Raw genomic sequence first — 14,736 nt, forward strand, 5'->3', positions numbered from 1 at the left:
TGCCAAAGCGACGCGGAGCGAGCGCAAGATATCTTGTATAATATACCATTTGAGTAGGATTGCGGGTTTTTTGAAACGCTCAGTTTTTGCAGCGAGCTTTTCCTGTTAGGGCTTGCGAGATAGCTGCGTACACACATATCTCTTCAGCATTGCGCGCCACACAGGAATGCGGCTGATTCACGTGCTTTTGTGAGCGAGGTGCTTCCCTCCGGGAGAAATTCGCCGTCCCCATATGCTTAACACAGAGCCGAGCGGCGGCTGACAGGTGGCCGGCTCTCGGGAGATCGGCAGCCGACACTCGAAAAATCGACAAGCCGCCGCTGAATGCGCGTGCGAAGATGAGCGTGGGTACCGCCGTTCCGCAGATCTCGGCAGCCGGCGGCCGGCCGACGGCTGGAAAATTCCACCGGCCGGCCCGGCGGCAGTGTGGCGGGCGGCGGGCGGCGGGGCGGGGTTTCCCCGTCCATCGGCCGGCAGCGCTGAGCCGAGTCGTTCCCACGGTCTGGCGGCCAGCTGGGTGGGGGCGGGGTGGGGAGATGGGCGGCCGATTGCCCAGTCGGGGCAGGTGCTGCCACCTGCGCAGTCGGCCGGCACGCACGCTTGACAGGTGCTGCCAGCTGGCGGCAGCATCTCATGCCACCTAGCGGCCGGCCCCCAGCGGCCAGGCCACAGAAACGGCGGAGCGGCAGACAGTCGCCGTGACGTCACTGGTGGCTAAGAGTTCATATGACGTCACTGGCGGCTGACAGTATTTCGTTGATACTTATATCTCAGATTCTAGATGTCAGATCGACACCGGACAAGCACCGATCGATCACAAACTTGGGAGGTGGACCTTGGGGGGGGGGGGCAGCCTGTAATAGAGTGGCAAGTTTTCCTACCTGACGAACACGGAACTATCCCGAAGTAGAAAACTATCCCGAAGTACCAGGCAAGTACCAAGTCCCTTTGCAAGTACTAAGCAAGTACAAAGTATCTTTGCAAGTACCAAGCAAGTACCAAGTACTTTTACAAGTACCAAGCAAGTACCAAGTACTTTTGCAAATACCAAGCAAGTACCAAGTACTTTGGCAAATACCGAGTACTTATGCCAATACCAAGCAAGTACCAAGTACTTTGGCAAGTACTGAGTACTTTGGCAAGTAACAAGCAAGTACCAAGTACTTTTGCAAGTTCAGCAAGTTTTTCGCGAATATCTAAGCTTCTAGACGTCCGATTAACACGGTATAAGCACCAATCAATTCCAAATTTTATGGCCAATCACGTGAGCGACAGCGAGCAAGTAATATCTTGTATAATATACCATTTGAGTAGGATTGCGGGTTTTTTGAAACGCTCAGTTTTCGCAGCGAGCTTTTTCTCTTAGGGCCTGAGAGATAGCTGCGTGCACACATATCTCTTCAACATTGCGCGCCTCACAGGAATGCGGCTGATTCACGTGCTTTTGTGAGCGAGGTGCTTCCCTCCGGGAGAAATTCGCCGTCCCCATATGCTTAACACAGAGCCGAGCGGCGGCTGACAGGTGGCCGGCTCTCGGGAGATCGGCAGCCGACACTCGAAAAATCGACAAGCCGCCGCTGAATGCGCGTGCGAAGATGAGCGGGCTACCGCCGTTCCGGAGAGACGGCTGGAAAATTCCACCGGCCGGCCCGGCGGCAGTGTGTCGGGCGGCGGGCGGCGGGGCGGGGTTTCCCCGTCCAGCGGCCGGCAGCGCTGAGCCGAGTCGTTCCCACGGTCTGGCGGCCAGCTGGGTGGGGGCGGGGTGGGGAGATGGGCGGCCGATTGCCCAGTCGGGGCAGGTGCTGCCACCTGCGCAGTCGGCCGGCACGCACGCTTGACAGGTGCTGCCAGCTGGCGGCAGCATCTCATGCCACCTAGCGGCCGGCCCCCAGCGGCCAGGCCACAGAAACGGCGGAGCGGCAGACAGTCGCCGTGACGTCACTGGTGGCTAAGAGTTCATATGACGTCACTGGCGGCTGACAGTATTTCGTTGATACTTATATCTCAGATTCTAGATGTCAGATCGACACCGGACAAGCACCGATCGATCACAAACTTGGGAGGTGGACCTTGGGGGGGGGGCAGCCTGTAATAGAGTGGCAAGTTTTCCTACCTGACGAACACGGAACTATCCCGAAGTAGAAAACTATCCCGAAGTACCAGGCAAGTACCAAGTACCTTTGCAAGTACTAAGCAAGTACAAAGTATCTTTGCAAGTACCAAGCAAGTACCAAGTACTTTTACAAGTACCAAGCAAGTACCAAGTACTTTTGCAAATACCAAGCAAGTACCAGGTACTTTGGCAAACACCGAGTACTTATGCCAATACCAAGCAAGTACCAAGTACTTTGGCAAGTACTGAGTACTTTGGCAAGTAGCAAGCAAGTACCAAGTACTTTTGCAAGTTCAGCAAGTTTTTCGCGAATATCTAAGCTTCTAGACGTCCGATTAACACGGGATAAGCACCAATCGATTCCAAATTTTATGGCCAATCACGTGAGCGACAGCGAGCAAGTAATATCTTGTATAGTATACTATTTGAGTAGGATTGCGGGTTTTTTGAAACGCTCAGTTTTTGCAGCGAGCTTTTCCTGTTAGGGCTTGCGAGATAGCTGCGTGCACACATATCTCTTCAGCATTGCGCGTGACATGGAATGCGGCTGAATTCACGTGACAAACTCGATGGCGGTCCCTCCATTCCGGAGAAATTCGCCGTCACCATATGCTTAACACAGAGCCGAGCGGCGGCTGACAGGTGGCCGGCTCTCGGGAGATCGGCAGCCGACACTCGAAAAATCGACAAGCCGCCGCTGAATGCGCGTGCGAAGATGAGCGGGCTACCGCCGTTACGGAGAGACGGCTGGAAAATTCCACCGGCCGGCCCGGCGGCAGTGTGTCGGGCGGCGGGCGGCGGGGCGGGGTTTCCCCGTCCAGCGGCCGGCAGCGCTGAGCCGAGTCGTTCCCACGGTCTGGCGGCCAGCTGGGTGGGGGCGGGGTGGGGAGATGGGCGGCCGATTGCCCAGTCGGGGCAGGTGCTGCCACCTGCGCAGTCGGCCGGCACGCACGCTTGACAGGTGCTGCCAGCTGGCGGCAGCATCTCATGCCACCTAGCGGCCGGCCCCCAGCGGCCAGGCCACAGAAACGGCGGAGCGGCAGACAGTCGCCGTGACGTCACTGGTGGTTAAGAGTTCATATGACGTCACTGGCTGCTGACAGTATTTCGTTGATACTTATATCTCAGATTCTAGATGTCAGATCGACACCGGACAAGCACCGATCGATCACAAACTTGGGAGGTGGACCTTGGGGGGGGGGGGCAGCCTGTAATAGAGTGGCAAGTTTTCCTACCTGACGAACACGGAACTATCCCGAAGTAGAAAACTATCCCGAAGTACCAGGCAAGTACCAAGTACCTTTGCAAGTACTAAGCAAGTACAAAGTATCTTTGCAAGTACCAAGCAAGTACCAAGTACTTTTACAAGGTACAAGCAAGTACCAAGTACTTTTGCAAATACCAAGCAAGTACCAAGTACTTTGGCAAATACCGAGTACTTATGCCAATACCAAGCAAGTACCAAGTACTTTGGCAAGTACTGAGTACTTTGGCAAGTAACAAGCAAGTACCAAGTACTTTTGCAAGTTCAGCAAGTTTTTCGCGAATATCTAAGCTTCTAGACGTCCGATTAACACGGGATAAGCACCAATCGATTCCAAATTTTATGGCCAATCACGTGAGCGACAGCGAGCAAGTAATATCTTGTTTAATTATCCATTTGAGTAGGATTGCGGGTTTTTTGAAGCGCTGAGTTTTTGCAGCGAGCTTTTTCTCTTAGGGCTTGCGAGATAGCTGCGTGCAGACATATCTCTTCAGCATTGCGCGCCACACAGGAATGCGGCTGATTCACGTGCTTTTGTGAGCGAGGTGCTTCCCTCCGGGAGAAATTCGCCGGCCACCGGCCGGCCGACGGCTGGAAAATTCCACCGGCCGGCCCGGCGGCGGTGTGCAATGTGGGCAGGTGCTGCCACCTTTGCAGTCGTCCGGCCAGAGCCGCCGTGCGCGGTAGTTCCGCGTGCGGCCGCCAGAGGCATATCGCCCCGCGCGTCGCTTCAAACCTGACGAATCTACAAAAAGTTAAATAACTTTAATAAGAGAGACGATAAAGCCACAATTCCAACGCTGAATGTTGGACAAAAGCAAAGGGATCCAACACAACCATCTGTATTTACTGTATTTACCCTTTTCAGTCAGCGATAAGCCCCAGAAATCGCACCGGTGCAAAACTCGCAAGCTGTTCACCGTCCAAGGTATTGCATTATAACCACCCACCGGCTCTCTCAACGTATGTGTAATCGCTTAATAGGTAGGACGCAAAAAGCAAGTGAGAAATGGTAGGTAGGTGAAACAAAATACGAATTGGAATTAAACATAACTCAAATTGCAAACATTTCATTGAAAACAAATCAAAACGATCTGAGACCAAGGCAAATTCGCAAAGTCTTTAGTCGTCTAAAGACGTCTGATTTAAACGTCGGAAAGGAACAAGTTTTTTGCGGTATTTTGGCAAGTAAATACCAAGTATTTTAGAACAAGTTCTTTGCGGTATTTAGGCAAGTAAATACCTTTGGCAGGCTTTCAGTACATTAGCAAGTTTTCAGTACATTTGTGATTGCCCCCTGGGGGTCCGGAAGCGGTGGGGAGTATGTCTTCAAAAAAAATTATGATTTAATAAATTTTCGTTCATCGGGGGTGTTTTTCTTTCCGAGATGGTTGCCGACCTGCGCCGTGCTCTGGAACAACCTCAGGTGAGTGTTTTTGGCTGGTAGATCCTCAAATGGTTAATTAACGAGTTGATTTTCTTGCTGTTTGATTTCTCTCTTGTTCAAGCGTAATTACACACCCATTTCAATTGATGATCGGTCCGTTGGCTTCAATCTGACCAATTCCTTTCCGCCACCGTTCCTTGCGCCTGGGGCTCGTCACAAACAATATTTATAATGAGGCTGGCTTGTCGCTTGTCAACATATAGTCTTCCTGCCTGGGATGGTGTCTGCATCGTAAGGAATTTTGGGATGTGGAGGTCTCCCCCTATCAACAATTTTTGATGCCTCCCGTAAGGGTCAGCCCTTAGCCACCGTCTAATATAGATTAATTACTGATCAATCCCTCTGTTTCTCCCCCTTTTTCTCCCAAAAAAAAAATCACATCCCCGTTTGAGGTCACCTTTATGCTGAGGGTCAAATCTCCCGCTGGTCCTTACTCTACCGACGCATACCTCAATCTGTTCACTGACGCACACTTCCTTTCATACAACGCTCATCCCGCTATAATGAATTTCCTTCCGAGTTGACCTCTCGGCCCCTCCCAGCAATAATTCTACTCCCTCCAGCGGTGCATAGAAGTGCCATAAACGTAAGTTTTGCTTTTTTTTGTGCTAAATGTAAGGGGAAAAAATAATTATTGTCTCAATCTTACCTCACAACGACTTATTGCGCCCTACTGTAACCTTGGATCTCTTGGTGCCCGTCCTAGCACCCTCCTTTGGCCCCTCTTGGCCCATTTAGCCTAGAACCCTACATCACTTGACCCGGATTACTTGTCTAAAGGTACGACGCAGTGTAGCGACTGGTTATTAGCGTTCGTCGACGGCTGTGACTGGTTCTTTCCCTCCTGCCGCTCGCGGCACGTCTCTGTTTCCCTACTAAAACCCCGCGGCCGGACGTTGGTTACTGACCCTTGCAGCCCTTCTGTGAGAGACCGTCTTACGCGTTTTCACTCAACGAACCGGTGGACACAACCCCTGCCGCCCAGACGACCGCAGTCTCACTGGGCTCATAGACAGGTACCTACTCAGTACTCTCATGCAGTCATGGCACCCGCAAGTGGCGCCTTTGAATCATTGACCGGTGTGACTCGAAAACTCCATGACTGAATCTATCCTGCAATTTTATCCGACGCCGTGGAATTCTGTCCTGCAGATGTGTGTTCAAGCGCGTTAGCGTCATGAGTGATGCATGCTGCGATCTTTCCGACGGTGGACTTACCTCATCTCGGCGGTATTGCTTCCTTCGCCTTATTCTCTATCATCTTCGTATTTGTCACTCACCTTCGGCGGGGTGCTCCCTCGCCCCTGTCTGGCTCTCTGTCTTCTGAATGAACTCACCTCTCTGTTGGGCGTCTTATGGCGTTCTATTTGCTCAACTATCTTAAATTATTTCCTTTCAACGAGGGACTATCCCAGTCCAAGCAGGTTTCGACGTATCAGAGAGTTAGAAGCACATAGAAGTGCTGCAACATACCTCCTCTTCGGCTAGCATCAATCTTATACTTCCTTGCATATCCCTGGTCTCCATGGTTAGGGATACCTAAGCATTCCACGGAAATCAGTTGGGTATCTCCTTACCTGTCTAGTTCATGAAGGTGTATTTCGGTGTCCAGCAGTCACCTCATCGAGATTCATCTTAATTGCAGTTGTGACTTGTACGTGTCGAATAACGAGGAACAGTCACGTAACTTTAATTTCCGCGACAATTGTTACGCCCGTCAGTGCGCCCCCACTTTGGTTAGCCTCATGAACTTCCACCAGTGACGTCATTGATTTCTTACGATTGCTCGGTGTGGACCTTGGTAAGAGAATTAACCCGTGGCGTCTTTAAATCATGGCCCATGGAGAATGGTATCAAGATAACACCGCAGGTAGGTTGCATTAATTTGGGAAGCATTGGGCGAAGTTCCAATACAGAGTACTGCGCCGGCAGTGGAATAGGGCCCGGGTTAAACCATATAATTTTGCTGAAAGGAAAAAATATTATACATACAAAAAAAAATTGTATGTCAGGGGACGATTTGCGATTTCTCAATTTAATCAAGGAACCCATATAGACAAAGATTTAAATCCCTCAAGCGTTTGTTCCAACCCTTACTATATCTTCGGTCACGTGACCGCCTTGGTAAATCCTTGTGTTTACAATGTTGTTACCTTAACAGGAAAAATTTGTGTAATACCATTTGAACGGTATTCGTGTAACCGCGTTTCAAAATTTGCACAACTTCGCTTGACCAAACAAACAAAAGAACGTGATATTTCGGGGTCTGTGGTTGGGCAGTCCTTTTGGGGCTTCGATTTCAGACTTTTGCCTACCTGGTGGCCTGATTAGCAGATGGGCTTGTATAAACGAATCATTGAACCTACTGGGGCCGAAACTCTATCCCTCTTTCACTCCCAGATTATGATATCCTGGCATGAACTTTGGCAGATTGCGCGAAAACTGTGTGGTGAAGGAAAAACTTTACGCCCGGCCGACACCGCAGACCTCGGCTACCAAATCGTGTTCGGCTGGCATGTTTATTAATCCCACCCAGAAATGACAAACAAGGCCTCTGATTGGCCAGTTTTGGCTGGCAGACGCAGAATATTTGTCAGCCATAGAATACTATGCTTTAGCACTTTTTCAATAATGACGCATACGTTACATTTGCAAGTTAGAGCAGCTAAAATATTGTAATGGATCTTACTAGTTAAATACAACATTTTTTGGAAGCCCGTACAGATTGTTTCTAGTTAGTTGGTGTTACAAGGTATTAAAAGAAATAATTATTCTCTATTTAATTAAGAACAAAAGCTTTTAGCCACTAGAATCCGCCCAACAGTCTCCAGAATCCTGCGTACGGGGACACCGCAGTCTCGGTTTCTTATGTTATCGCAATGGGGAAAAGGTGAAATTTTAAATGAGTCAGTATCGTGTTAGGAAGTACGGATGCTTTCAAAACTAAATGCCTTTCAATTTAAATCCCAGAATATCCTTTCGCGGAAATAGCCCTTCTCAGCCTGTCGGCCCATTCTCTAACGCTACAAGTCTGAATGTGAGCGTCTCATGCGTTGCTCACGTATCGCGATAAAAAGGACAGTGTCATATAATCAAATGAACTTTTCTTATGCATAGAGCATTTGAAACCTCACACCAAACGCCTCCTTTCCTTGTTTTCTACTGCTGCCTTTTTCACATACCTATTCAATGACCGTTCCCTCGACGTTCCTTATCGACTGCCTCACATTCAACGGCCATATCCCACCCAAGAGTCATCCCACCTACGCTGAAAACCAATCGGAGGCACTTTCAATCGTCCCTTGAATAAAATTGCTACCTACACGCATTTAGAGGAGAACGAGGCCCAGAAAAGGCATGCATAAAACGATCGGTTTTGGCCCCCATGGAATAAGCCAGCAGGCCTAACATCATATTGATTGAAGAACATTTTCGAGGACATGATATCTATTAGATATTATTTTGCAAAGGTATTGTAAACATAACGTCCGCGTATCGCAGCTCTGAATCTGCTGGTGTCAGTCCCATGCAGCAGCCACCAGACCACCGCCCCGCCGCCTACCGTTCGCTGATCATACAGGCCGGCTGTCCCAGTGTCTCATCAAACGATCACAGCTGACAGTATTTATGAAATGCCAAACAAAAACAGACACGCAAAATTGTGGATCATGCCAGCTCTTTCAGTCATGCGCGTGGAGATATATCGGTAGTTTTCCTATCACAGATCACACTGAACAGAGCAAAATCGTAGACACGCAGCAATAAATAATGCATTATCAAGTACACCGTCACCGATCGATGCATCGTGGATTACACCGAATAATACATCACTGCTTTAACGTTCCCCCAGGTGGGTGGGGGCGTTTTTGGCCACACCTGACAATTTTGTGCTTGCATAAATAAAACGACACGAAACTTAGTATAGCTTATGTATAATGCATCGATTCGCATCATTTTTTCATTTGTGAAAAAAATGTAACCCCATGTCACCTAAGGTCAGGTCAGGTAACCATGACGTAGAAGTTTGAAACTCGAGCTATTGCATGAGAGAATCAGTACCAACTACCAACATCTTGAGTATCTTTAATTTTGATATCGGTGACCGAGGGTCGGGTCAACTTTGCGACGTCTCCAATTTCAGTCAGTATGAGGAACTCGAAATGCTCTGCTTTTGAAACAAAAACACTCAAACGTCGGGATCTATCGTATGCTCCTGAGGTCATCTCAGGTCATGTAACGTCTCCAACAGTTTATTTTTGTACATTGATTTTAGATGGAAAGTGGCCAGAGCGCTAAAACATCATAATCATAGGCGGCGGAACGGGGAGGGCACCGGAGCACCGTGCCCCCTTTGATTTTGGCATTTTAAGATTAGCCCTATGGGCGTTGCATGGGAAGAATGGGACCAAAAGTCGGCAATGCCCCCTTAATTGAAGGTGTTCCGCCGCTACTGATGTTAATTACAATCTCAATGTAACGAATCGACTGACATGCAATATGGCATTTTCTGCGACTTTGACCTGAGGTCAAATTTATTAAGTTGACCTTGTTAGGTCAACAAGACGAGAGAAACGCAGTGCCGGTAAAATCAACGTAATAAAAGGTTGGTATCAAAAGTTTTAAAAGATAAGACGATTTCCGAAGCACGCCGATTGTTCCGTTTTTGCCATTTGGAGGTTTAACCCTAGTTGACCTTAGCTCAAATCTGAGAACCTGAAAGATTTCCGAAAGAGCTATCGAATTCGCTTTTCCGCGGCGCTGTAGCTTCTTTGGTTCCCGAGTTATGAACCAATTTGTGAAGTCGTCAAAATCTAAAGCCAAAATTCGTCATCATTTTACTTTTGGTGACCTCCAGTGACCTTAGCAATGACCTGATCGAAAATGACCTGTATGATTCTGAAGGAAAATAGCGAGCTATATATTGATTTTACTGCGTCTTTCCAGCTTTGTTACATTCCAAGATAACCTGGTGTGGCCGAATACGAATCCCCTCCCCCCCCCCCCCCCCACCAAGTTGGCTGAGGGCCACCCGGGCGCGGGTTAATAACATGGCGCAACAGGTTTTGTTAGCAACTTGTCCTATTCACACATAGGCGACACCTAGATATCACAGCCAACGCCTATCACCAACCTGGTGGTGGGCTTTGGCCAGCGATCGCCGATCGGGGCCAACGCGGGCTCTTACTCGTCCACGATCAGCACGAATGATGAATTACAGCTGCTCCAGACCACCACTTCAATCCAGCGTGTAATCCCCAGTCCACATCAGAACCACTAGTGAAACTCTACTGAGTGGGCCAACTGCACTGCATCTTTGACCTCCTTTGCAGCTCTGGCTTTTCAGAATTTGAACAGCCTTCTCTTCCCCACCCTTCTGTAGGATGAATATCACCCTACTGATGAATGATGATCCTTTGAAAACCTGGAAAAAAAGACAGAACAGTGAGATGAAACTGTTTTGCTATGGGTCTGTTCCAGTCGCACTTCCTAACACATCTAAACTCCTCCAAGAGCAAGATAGAGGAGGTTGGAGCAGGGCCCTCCTTGGCGTTTTAGGGGCGAAAGCTGCCACTGGAACAGGGAAGCAATCTTGGAGGAGTTAAGAGGTGTTAGGAAGTGCGACTGGAACAGACCCTATGACAATATCTGTGCATAGAACGAGCAGATGGTCAAATGCAAGTGTCAGGAAAGCAGTCATATTTTGTGATAGGCATGATGCAGATGTTGGCCAAGCTGACAAGGCAGATATAAGTACCAGCTTGTTACACTATAACTCATCATATTTTCATGTTTAACAGAGGGAATATAATGTAAAAAAAGCCTTAGCCAGATGAATTAAGTAGATATTATAAGTTCTATAGAAAAATGTTGATTTTATTTTATTTTATTTTTTTTTTTTTTTATAAATTTAGTCCGAACCTTTTGATGGGAAGGATTCACAAGGACAGAGCCACCGCTAAGCAAAGCTTGTTGCGATGACCCTGCCCTCTACCCTCCAATCGCGCAATTCCGGTGCTATGGCAGAATTTAGAGTCCAAAGTTTAACGTGCGCACAAAGCCGCGCACGGCCGGTCCCCTCGCTGACTTCGCCTGGCTACGGCCTGCCACCAACCGCAACCATACCTGTCAGGAGGCCCATAAATGTCGAGCGAAGTCAATGTTGTCAATGTCAAAGTCAAAGTCAATGTCAATCAATGTTGCATCCTACATTGATGCAAGTAATGTAGGATTTGTGGTTCTTAAAGGCTAGGTAAATGTATTCCCTGTTCAACAATTCTTCAGCATTGACATTGATGTCAATGTACATGCATCAACATACCTGTAGTGAAGTGATTCTGGGCTGCTTTCCTGAGCAGTTGATGGCCACGACTGGAATCTTAAAAACACAGCTAATTTTACCATTTTGTTAACTATGACTGAGGATCTTCTGTGCTGAAAAAGAGATAGACAATATACATCAGCTGATAGACATTGTACAACTCATTTGTGAAACAAGATCAATTCCATTTAGGGGAAGGTCTTAAGATAATGATGACATGAATGAATTTCAGTTTTCACTTTTCACCAGTCCAGGTACCTAGTGACAAAATGAAATATTGTAGGAGGAATCAATGATAATGTTTCTGGTAGAAAATGCAGGCATTTTATAATTCAGTTGAAGCTTAAGATGGAGGATTTTTGGAAAATATTTGCCACAAATAACATTGGAATCTCAAATTGATGAAATACTAGGCATCTACAAGGCATCTACAGGCATCCCAACACAAATCGAATCTTATTTGATGTCAAAAACAAATCAAACTGTTACCATTGAACACCAAGTAGCATGCTGAGTAGTCATTGACTAAGACATATGCATGTTACACATGGCTACAGTACTTTGAAATAGCTTTTATAAAATGTATGCACTCATGTAATCTAAACATGTAAATATTTCAGCTTAAACTTGTTTTACACTAAACCTGCTAAGCCAAGAAAAAATATAAATATGAGAAGCCCAAAACAAGTTATTGAGAACATAAACAAAGGTAATGTTACAATAAAACTGAGTCAAAACACTCAAAACTAAGTGTTTCAATGAACGCAAAATTGATGCGTGTCACAGAAGCAGCTGTCCACTGTAAAGCAGAGTGGGCACAGCATGGTGAAAGCAGGAAGTGGTGCACAAAACTGAATTAAGAACTAAGAAGAGTGCCTGACTAACTGTGTCCGTATCCCTTTACATGTAGGTATTTACAAAATTTGCGCACAACCAGCCAAAATTTAACTGGGAAGGAGGCCATGCCCACTCGCACATGACAGGTGTGCAAAAAACATGCCCGTTATACCTTATGCCTATATACATAAAGATGAAAATGTGTTGTGTCTGTGTGGTTAGTAGCACGGCGTGACATGACTGTTATCAATACCTGACAGTACAATTATCATGATATTATCATTATTGCAATTGTAATAAAAATGGTAAATTGAACTTTTTCTCACTTTATATAGCCAAATACCTGAGATTATTTTATCAAGTTTGCATACTCCAAAATCGTAATTATTCTGCTTCCTCCAGTACCTAATAAGTTTGCGCAAGACTATTTAGTATCCATTAGATGTAGGGACGATCATGACCACTTGACTAAAAAATGTTTCACTTGGTTCTTATCTGTAAGAATCTTGGTTCTTACAAGCCTGTTAAACTACAAAAGGGGAGGGGGGCACTGCAAAAGGGCGTGGAAATCGCCACATTTGTCTCAAGATGTTTAATGCATAATAATCGGCACCAAAATATCGTCGTATCAGTATGCAGGGTCACCAAAGAAAAAGGCAACGTTATTTATCAAATATCAAAGCAAATTGGCAACATCCAGCACAACGAAACATATAATTCAACACCTAACGAGGCCGGCCGAGTCCCCGATACCACCATGGCGACCGCTCAAGTCCAACTGGCCGGCAACTGGCCAATCAGGGGGCTTGTTTGTCATTTCTGGGTGGGATTAAAAAACATGCGTTCGGCTGGCGTATATTGCTCTCGCAATTCCCTAACCTTGAACCCACGCTGGTTTTCAAATGTTGGGTTTTGCCGCGGAGTAGATTCGGTGATAATTGAGGAAATTTATCAGTTTTCATTTTAGATTGGATGGCGTTACCAATACGAGTTTAGTATTTGATCCGAGTCTTATCGCAACAGCTCTTCGTTCGTAAGTATTTGTGGCGAACTGGTAAGTAATGTGCGCGCACAGATTGCCTCAGTTTGATTCTCCGGACTCGGTTCAATTTCAAATGATATATTGACTACCCTTTTTGTAAAATTTTGTAAGACACCTCATGTAATTCGCTTGTTTTTCCCTGCTAGACCCACGTGTGAGGTTCAAGTGTGAGTTCACTGCACAATAGGAATGGGTCGTTGTACTATTATTGAGCAGAATTTGTTCAGGTCGGATATAATTGCACTCAGTCCAAAAAAAATGCAAGTTATTCAGCATATATCACTTGATATAATGAGTGGTCGCTTTTGCCATGATCAAATAATTAAAATCAAATGATTTAAACAATACAGTGATTCCGAAATGCGGATGAGTTGATCAGGTCCCTGCAGGGTGGGGTGTGGACCCTTCAAGATTAAATTGGTAGCCTTACTTCTTGGTTGGTATTTAAATGGAAATCTGGATAAGCCAAATTTTTGATGCCTTCCTGATATACCTGTTACAATTTAGTAATAGTCTGCCACCTGCAAATTCCGACTAGGTACCTACTCTTCAGAACAGCAACCACAGTCATTGCAGTGATGACGTTTGGTGGTTTGACATGTTGCACATGAGGTCGAGGTGGAGGTTATCTGAGGCTCGGCACGGCAAGGTCACATAGTTGCTCATGCCCATCAGCCACCAGCTGTGTCAATAGCAACCGGACGGGTGATCCTTGATGTTTACCAGGCCAGCTGTGGGGAGTGCTTGTGGCAAAGAAAAATGAATGAACTCACCTTGGTGTATGTTAACTGAGCTATCATGTAATCCTTCTAATTTACATATGTGAATGATTTAACAAATGTTTGTACAAGGGGTGTAATCAAAGTACCTTCTATGGAGATGCTGCTCTCATGCTGGGAGTAGGGCTGGGGTTCAAATTCCCGTTAGTTTGTCTCTGGCTGTTAAGTCCTTGATGCGGTGTGATGGAGCATGTCTGACTCAAACACAAACGCAATTGGTTGCCCAGATTTGAGTGGGATCACGCCTACGTCCTGTTCATTGTGTCAAAACTTATCTTTGTGCGGGGATCAATCACTCACATAATTGCCATCAATCAGTGAAAAGATTCAATATCATGAGCTTACATGAAATGATGCTTAGAAAATTTCACCTATGGCTATCACCTATGGCAGATGGCCTCACAAATTTATCTAAATTTTGGTACACAGAAGTTTAACCTATAGCCAATTGAAACCATCAAACACTTAAAAATTCACTCGAACTGGACTGATACAACGCGCAAATGACACCGAAAGTAGACCGGGCGCTGTCCGAACCTCACAGCCGCTTCCCTGGCTCCTAATGTTACTGGAATCTGACAGTCTGCAATTCAGTGAGTATTACAGCAATAGTTCCCTCAATTCTCGTTCATTGAAGATGCAACCCGCTAGTTGACACAATGGGGCATTTCAATTCCTACTTTAGTTAAGTGCTGTTCGCCATGTTTGACTGGAGTAACGTGCCCGTTTCATAACTCAGGGTTCTACCTTGAGACACAGTAACCCACCTCTCTCCGATTTTGACCAATATTGTGGATTAGTGTGAGGACCTCTAAGGTACTCGCACCGACTGACAGACTTTTTACCATGCTAAATGAGTTCACCCCTTCAACGACCAGCGATTTGCCGTTACGTTCACCAATGTTAACACGATTCTTCAGATGGATGGGATCGGA

General features: G+C 46.6%; 1 protein-coding gene and 1 long non-coding RNA gene across 2 annotated transcripts in view; both read right to left on the bottom strand.

Annotated features, from left to right (window-relative positions):
- LOC122371214 overlaps positions 1 to 14,736 on the bottom strand; it is an 85,388-nt gene that overhangs the window by 58,238 nt on the left and 12,414 nt on the right. The gene's annotated exons all lie outside the window — the stretch shown is intronic.
- Positions 8,434 to 12,753, bottom strand: LOC122371215. Its single transcript, XR_006254692.1, has 3 exons — positions 12,706 to 12,753; positions 11,144 to 11,256; positions 8,434 to 10,246 (listed from the first exon to the last, which is right to left on the bottom strand). It is a non-coding gene; the product is annotated as an uncharacterized LOC122371215 (long non-coding RNA).

Source organism: Amphibalanus amphitrite, unplaced genomic scaffold (genome assembly GCF_019059575.1).
Source record: "Amphibalanus amphitrite isolate SeventyFive unplaced genomic scaffold, NRLGWU_Aamphi_draft 001216F_arrow, whole genome shotgun sequence".
NCBI classification, from domain to species: domain Eukaryota; kingdom Metazoa; phylum Arthropoda; class Thecostraca; order Balanomorpha; family Balanidae; genus Amphibalanus; species Amphibalanus amphitrite.